The sequence below is a fragment of the Littorina saxatilis genome, linkage group LG7 (assembly GCF_037325665.1).
Source record: "Littorina saxatilis isolate snail1 linkage group LG7, US_GU_Lsax_2.0, whole genome shotgun sequence".
In the NCBI taxonomy this organism is placed as follows: domain Eukaryota; kingdom Metazoa; phylum Mollusca; class Gastropoda; order Littorinimorpha; family Littorinidae; genus Littorina; species Littorina saxatilis.
In genome coordinates, this window is record NC_090251.1 from 34,845,684 (window position 1) to 34,853,999 (window position 8,316).

Consider the following 8,316-nt stretch of genomic DNA (forward strand, 5'->3'; position numbering starts at 1 on the left):
TTGAACTGTTCGTGTACACACGAAGGGGGATAAAGCACTACCGTAGATCCCCGGCCTTTGAGACCCCCCCCCCCCCCCCCGCAATCCGTGAGAAAATCAGGTCTTAAACAGGGGGGAGTCTTAACACGAGGGTAAATGTGACCCTCCAACACGAAATGAGTCGCATGTCACCTCGCGCGGTTCTGCGCTAGGCTATGATATAAGTCCGGGGAGTGTCTGGTAACAGTGTGAGGGTCACCCTAGTCACAGGTTTATAACTCAAACAGTTTTCGCTCTTTTCTAAAACGGTTTTCACCACGGAATAGAGCATAACAAACTCTTTAGGAAAATTTACAAATATGAAAATCATGCAAAGGTGACATGCGACTCAATCCGTGGTGGAGGGTCACAAATTTACAGAGGTTAAGAACAGAAAATCAGTCTGAAACTGAACAAGGTCTTAAAAGGGAGGGAGTCTTAAGTTGGGGGGTCTTAAGAGAGGGGTCCCACTGTAGCAGGTCTGCACTTAAGTTGACCCAGGAGATCGGAAAACTGTCCACAATCAACTCACCAGGATCGAGCGATCGGGAGCGGTTCGAACCCACGAACTTCCGCCTTGGGAAGCCGGTGTCTCATCCACTGACTAGGCCATTGCGGGCGGCCGTCACTGATTAAACAAACCAAGACATCTTTTAGGCAAAAAAAAAATAATAGGTGTGGTTACGGTAACATAGCCAAAAACAATAGGGTAGGAAGGTAGGCAATCACTTTTTTTTTTTTTAACTTTTTTTTCTAATGTGTACAAATTAAACCTACTTGACAGGGAAATAAGTGTGCGACTCGGGCACTTTCGCTTTCATTGCGTTTTCTGCACTCGTTTACTTGTTTTTTTGGGTATTTTTGTGACAAATGTAATAAAAAGTTATAGGGTCGGCCCCAAAAAATAGGGTAGGTCGGGTTACCGTAACCACACCTATTTTTTTTTTTAGGCCTTAGTGGCCTCCCGGCCAATAACAGTGTGACACAAAAAAAAAAATAAAAAAAACCAAACAATTGTCATTCTTCTGCACGTCTCCCAAGAACTGACGAATAATTTCCCAAAACGTAGTTTGTCCCAGTGACTTCGTCATCTCAGCAGTAGAAAACTAATTATAAGGTCATCGCCAGTCTGTGCATGTGTCGGTATTGCATATCATTAACGATGGGTCGATGATTAGTCAATCTGAACATCCTTTCATAGATGCAAGTGTTCTTCCTAGCTTTCCTTTCCTAACGGAAACGCCGGACGACAGCAAAGTCATGTACGTCGGTCGATTCAATCATTTCTAAAAATACAAGCTGCTATTATGTGTCTCAGAAATTGTTTTGTCTAGATATATACAGCGTGACAGTCTATGGGAAACACAGTGAACAATTCTAAAGCACTTCTAAATTAGGATTGCAGTAATACAGATTTTTATCTGTGTAATCTTAAGGAGATGGCAGATGCTTTTCAGGAACATTTATAACTCATTCAATGCATAATTACCTAACTATATCAATGTATATTATATTTTATAATAATATAATTGAACGGTACTCAAGTGTAGTGGGACATTTAAAGTGGCTTTCACCTGTTTAGTTAAACGGCTCTACATTCCGATTGTAATTGCTATTCACTGACGTCACCAAGATAGAACGTCTTTAGCTATCAAGGTAGTTTTTACCTCGCTTCTTGCTCTGTACACATGCACACAACCACCTTTATCGAAGGATTTCACTGTCATTGACTCGACGGTTCCCTACTATCCGAGAGGTGCAACCCATTTGATAAAACCACACGCAGACACAGCCATCCAAACGTCGATAGAATACCGGCGGCATCACGCCGCCAGCGATTGTCAGTATCGGCGAGAGGGAGGTCCGGTAACTTTACAACCGTCACTTGACTTTGGCGGGTGGAAACTGAATTTTATGAATGGCATTTAGGGCGACGTACAGCTCAAAAAGCGCCACCATGCGGTTAAGTGCTGTTAAAAAAGCGTCCTGAATACCTCCCCTGGCTTTGACATGCGATAAGACAATTCATCTACTTAGTCATATTCCGAAAATAAACAGCCTGTGCCCGTGTTGTCTGTGCACAGTGGAATTTTTAATGAATTAATTTTGTAAAAGCCACTTGACCTAGCTGACATGGTCAGGCAAATGCGTTCGTTATGTTAAATTATTCGTAAAAGAAGCTGTGACAAAATTCGTGGACCTCAAACCATCATGTAGACACACTGACACAGAGAGATGCAGACTCAGACACAATAACATACGCACACATAAGCGGCATCGATATATACACACAATATAAAAACAAAAGAATGAACAGCTTTTAACTAGCTTGTGAATGAGCCTCTTACTTCTATGTGGGGCTAGCTGCTTTGAACTATTTTTAATGCCTGAAAAGGATAGTGATGGAAATTACTAGTTTAATGTCAGGTGTGACATATACTATTGATTGAACTATTTTTGTTATTAATCTGCAATTTTGTTACAACCTACTTTGTTTATTTGGTGACAAGCTAGTGGGAGGCACTTTTAGTGCTTGAATAGTACTGTGATGCACATTATTTATCATTTCAGTCTAGTTCTACTCATGATTACAACCAATAGCTCTTGTGAGCTTGTACAGTTATGTGATGTCTCTCAGTCTTTTTCCTTGAGGCAAACCATTTTTCCTTTGAACGACACATAGTTCAGTTTGACCTTTTTTTTCTTCTCATTTTTGTGTTCTTGTGGTATGCAACTGCAAGCACCGAGCTTTCATGCTTTTTGTCTAATTTCAGACCATATTCTTTGGACCATTTGTATGCTGAAGTAGTTTTGTTTTTCTGTCAGTTCTGTCAGATAGTGTTTTTGCAATGAGATTCATGTTCAAAATTGTTGACAAGATTAAAAGAATGATCCTGTTTCTTAAATGCCTTCGTGTTCATTGGTTTGTAGACTATGAGTCACTTGCTGTCTAGTTTTTCAGTGAAATTGTTTTGCTAACTAGCTGCAGTATCACACTTTTGTTTATGAGGATATGAAAAAGCTACATTCAAACCATTTCTTCCTCTCTCAGCACATAAAGTCAAAGCATGGTACACTCTTTTTTGTTCCATTTATACTTATGAAGAAAAGCAGCATGTCATTTTCAAGTGCCCCCCGACGAAGTGTTTTGTGCAAATGTAGGTGTCTTTGTTGACTTTTTTATGTTGAACCTCTCGATCGTTCTTCCACATAGTTTAATCCATTTTCGGCACTTTTCTAAATCTCTTGAGGGTTTGGAAAACGGTACCCATCCAACACCGACCATGTGTGATCTCTCACGGTGTCTTAAATCACTTCCTCACACGCCATAACAGCAATGTTTGTGCACCATCGTACAGCTCCACCATTCAAACAACGCGCAAAAATGGCTGACTTTGCCCGAGGCACAGCGGGCCAAGGTCAAGGTCGCCTAGAATAGGAGACTATTACCTCAACAGCTCGTAAAATGTAGCTCTCCCAAGCAAACCGCTTGCATATTTGGCTTCCGCTCGTCAGCGAAAATATGTAGCCAAAACCTCCATGTCCTAAACCTTCTGCGTGCTGAGATGACGCCAGAAGCCCGTTGGTCGACCTAAACTAGTCTTGCAACGCGTTGGAATCCTCCAAATCTTAGTCACGGAAACAAACCAGACCTCTGTCTGCAAAAGCATGTAGAAAAAGAAAGACCGAAGGACTGGGAAGAAAGACCATGTGATCTCCCTGACCAATCAGCAGTCGCCTATCCCAGGACAAGTGATCTCCCTGACCAATCACTGGTCGCCTACCATACAACCGTATAGCTTGCTTGAAACACGTGTTCTAAACCGTGAGAGAAGAATCACCCGATAACTGCACGGTTTTCACGCTGGCACTTTCCACGTGCATCTCGTGATTTTTAACCAAAACTGTTCCCCCGCAATGCGGTATACAGGCGCACTACGTTGCAATTTGAGAAAGGCGCCCAACAAAGAGTTTCTTTCTCAAACGTGTCACTGTAACCGTGACAGACAGTTTTCGGGGGGACATGAGGGCTGAGGAGGCCCTTCTCCATGCATTTTTTTCTTCTTCTCCGTCTTTACACCTGTTCCTTGTCCCGTTGTGCTCTCACACCGCCCCGTCCCTGCATTCACTGCTCTATCCACATCTGAATTTCGTTCCGCTGCCAGACTTGTCGATCTTACAGGCGCTCCAGGGGGGGGGGGGGGGGGGGGGATGTCGGGTCTCCATGCATTTCTGTCGGGGGCTGTCACCAGTAGGTCGGGGAAGCTCAGCTTTAAAGAAAAATCTTATCGAGAACGATCAGTACCATCTTTTCTTGAAAGGAATAAAAGCGATTCTTAATCGTGTTTGTTCTTCCCTGATAATTCGCTCAGTGTTATGACCTAAACAGGGTCAATGTAAAACCAGGAGAAGCCTCAGTGACGCACCACGCATGACCTCTCTAAAGCCAGTCAGCCAGTCGTGTGTTGCACGCTTCTCATACATGTCAAGTTCTGTGTCACTACATTCCTCGGCCAGGTTTTGTCCTGTCACAGCGTGGTGGTTTAAAGAAAAACAAATATATCAAAATGTGATGTTGAGTGTGAGGCTGTTTCCGGGTCTAAATTTGACGAGATTTTTTTGTTTGTTGTGCGTTGAAAGAATGAAATATCAGTAAAGCAGGATAATCCCCGAGTACGCTAGTACTTGGGTCCAGCAGACTTTAATTGTGTGTCTGTGTGTGTATCTGTGTGTGTGTCTGTCTCGACTTAACAGCTTATTGCTGGGAAACTACTGGGCGCAGTTCGTTCAAAAGTTGATACACTAACTTGATAATAGGTCCGATTGATCGTATTAAAACTTCATAATGTTACCTGGGACCTAAATGCCAAATAAATCACAAACACCACTCTTAACGGTGGGAGTTTTTGCGGTGGGAGGCTGGTCGCTTTGCGAACAGCCTGAACTAAAGGGCAGACTTGGGCGGCGAACACGTCACGCAGTGACGAGAAAAGCATGATTTCAGTGCAAGCCAGACAACGGGTGGGGAAATGGTCTCGGCAAAGAAATTACAATGCAGGGTTTGGTCTCGGTGAAAGAGAGACAGAGAGCACGAGAGAGTCTATGGCCAAAGTGATCCGGTGTAGGATCCGGTCCGGTCCCCCGTCTGAAGTAGTCCCCCGGGAGACCAATTCGTGGCAAAAACTGCTCTATAATGGTCCCCCCTTAGACATCCAGCCTCGTTTTTCTTAGGCATTCAAGCCATTTTCAATCTATATCTTCGTCCGGTATTATGTAGTGCACAGACAGCAATCTCTTTGTTTGACTATATTTTGCAGAAAATAAAATAGATCTGATTTATAATGCCGTTCAACAGAAAAATCACATGAAATAAAATGAATAATAAATAAATACTGATAAGAAGAAATGAAAGCAGTCTCTGATTCTTTCCTTTCTTTTCTCTGAAATTGCTGGTAACATTACTAACATTGTAACAAGAAAAACGAGGCTGGATGTCTAAGGGGGGACCATTATAGAGCAGTTTTTGCCACGAATTGGTCCCCCGGGGGACTACTTCAGAGGGGGGACCGGACCGGATCCTACACCGGGTTCGATTCATTTTGTGCACATGTGTTAGTGTTACTGTTTGTGTGTGTGTGTGTGTTTGTGTGTGTGTTTGTGTGTGTGTGTGTGTGTGTGTGTGTGTGTGTGTGTGTGTGTGTGCATGAGTCTGTACTCGTGTGTGTGTGTGTGTGTGTGTGTGTGTGTGTGTAAGAAAGAAAGAGAGAGAGGGAGGGAGTGAGGGAGAGAGAGTGTGTGTGTGTGTGTGTGTGTGTGTGTGTGTGTGTGTTTGTGTGTGTGTGTGTTCGTGTGTGTGAATGTCTGAAGAGTACTCGGGTCCAGCGCGAGCGTTTTTTATTATATACTATCAATAACACTCGTAACCGATTTGCGATGAACTTAACAAGTTTTTTTTAGACTGTGTATAATATATACCAGATATGGGTTATACATGTATGATAATTCGAGATTTACGCCCTCACGGCTTTTGATGAGATACACATGTGTATGCGTGTTTAGGTGGTATCATGCAGCCATCTGCACCTATGGCAGCCAATTAGCGAGGTCTTTTACGTGCTATTGTGGTGACACGGGGATCGGGACATTTTGACACTAGTTCTGGGGACAGAAAAACCAAGTTAGCATAACAGCATAGACCAACAACTCTGCAGAGTCTGCAGTGAAGGGCGACGGTAGTTTCAGTAGGGCCACGATCCAGTACTCGCGGCGTAAACACTGACCCACTACTATGACGGCTTACTAGCGCCTACACTAAAAAATAGTAATTAACGAGAACATTACAATTATGACGTGACAATTATTAATTACTAATTCGCACGTGTTAATGACTAATTTCCAAGTGTTAATGTCTAATTTTCAGTTTTGGCTCGCCTCCTGACGGCTTTCTAGCGCCACAACTAAAAATTAGTAATTTTCACGCGTTAATTACTAATTTTCATGTGCCTCGTGACTGTGGAGGTACAATGCGCATGCGCGACTGTCACACCGGCGAGAGCGAAACATCCTTCGATTCATTACTTTTCTGGTCTATAGTTCTTTGATCCAATTCAAATTAACAATAAGAGCTGAGCGCATGTGTAGATAACCGTGACATACAACTGTCTGTCCGACAACTTGTTGAATAACGAATTCTATCAAAAGATATTTTTATTTTTATTTATTTATTTTTTATTTTTTTATTTTATTTATTTTTTATTTATTTATTTATTTTTTCAAAATTGTTTTATTCAAATAAATAACAACAATTAACAATATCTCATACAATGAATTAAATACAACTTCCTGGGACAGTAGGGGCGACCACCCCCAACCAGGCGCGTTCACAGGTGGCGGATAGTGAGATGGCCTTCAGATATGGAGGTTAGCTGCGAAATAAGCCAGGCTTGCCAGGACGAATAAGCAGTCGCGGACCAACTGGCGGTGCTTCCAACAGGATGGGGCGGGGTAACAGGTGGCACTGTTACACTCAAGAAATACCCCAGGTCTCCAATGACGGGAGCATCATGCGACCAAGAGCCGCATCTTAAGTTCAAGCCCTGGGGAAGGTCACCTCAGATAAACAAACCAGCCAGCTATGGCCAAATAGCCGGGTAGACTGGACTCGACAGCCCTGTAAAGCCACCAGTCTAGGAGAAGGACCACTCCGATATAAAAACACGCTGAAGCCGGATGAGCTGGGCCATGTATGGCGCATAACGACAGCTCAACGCATCAACGCTCATATGACAGACGACAAATACAACTTATCGAGTACAACAAGCTAACTTTTTTAACGTTTTGTTCTTCAAACACTCACACAAAAATGCTTCTTATCTGTAACTGCCTATTAAAAATACTTTCCAACGGTAAAAACGAGGTTTTTTTTTATATATACTAACGCACATCTTTCCGATTAAGATAATGTGGTTCAATTTATACATAGTTGCCTTTTTCACCATTACAAAATGCATACCAAATAAAACATCACTAACTTTCAAGACAATCTTAATTTCTAAAGTACGAAAAATAAATTCTTCAATAAACTTCCAGAATTTGTATACAACCGGGTCAAAAGATATTTGTGAAAGTGTGCGAGTCTAGACTGAACAGAGCCGTCTGCTAGTGGTCGGACCTTTAGCACACGTTCGACCAGACGCCATTTTTCCTCTCTCGATTTGAACATTTTCGGATCGATTGTCTTTCACTAATACACTACAAAGCAGATGTATGAGTGTAGTAGTGAAAATAAATATGAGGTACAGCTGTCTGCCCGACAACTTGTCCAATAAGGACTTATATTGAAAGATATATGTGAAAGTGTGTGACCACAGCTGATCAAAAGTCCGTCTGCTAAAAACAGCTTCGATTCGAAAGTTTTCGGGGTCGATTATTCTTTTCTAAGATACCCAAAACAACGTTAAGGAAAGCGCTATTGCAGAAAACTGTGACATGCATCTTCCCGTCAGATAACTTACTCGATAAGGCCTCCAATAAAAGATATTTCAGAAATAGTGTCAGAGTGATGTTTGCCGGACGTTGTAGCCTCTCAGTGCGGACTCTTAAAGTCCGACTACTGTGACCGAAAACGAGGCAAAAATGAAAATTAGTAATTAACACTGTTGATTACTAATTTTCACGTGAAAATAGTAACCCTAGGTTTTGGCACTAGTAAGCCGTCATACACTAAGGCTTCAGGTTACCTCCTCAGCGACTGATCGCTGTACACACAGGCGGAGATTCATTGTGGAGTAGAGCAGA

General features: G+C 42.4%; 1 protein-coding gene across 2 annotated transcripts in view; it reads right to left on the bottom strand.

Moving 5' to 3' along the window:
* LOC138971280 (uncharacterized) overlaps positions 1 to 3,624 on the bottom strand; it is a 9,941-nt gene extending 6,317 nt beyond the window's left edge. The window contains exons 1-2 of one of the 2 annotated variants that reach the window (XM_070343991.1): positions 3,469 to 3,622; positions 551 to 646 (exon numbers count right to left, since the gene is read on the bottom strand). The gene's annotated coding sequence lies outside the window, so the exon portion shown is untranslated. Of the gene's footprint in view, positions 1 to 550; positions 647 to 3,468 lie in introns of both variants that reach the window. The other variant, XM_070343993.1, reaches the window with a different exon arrangement.
* Between the last annotated feature and the right edge of the window lie 4,692 nt (positions 3,625 to 8,316).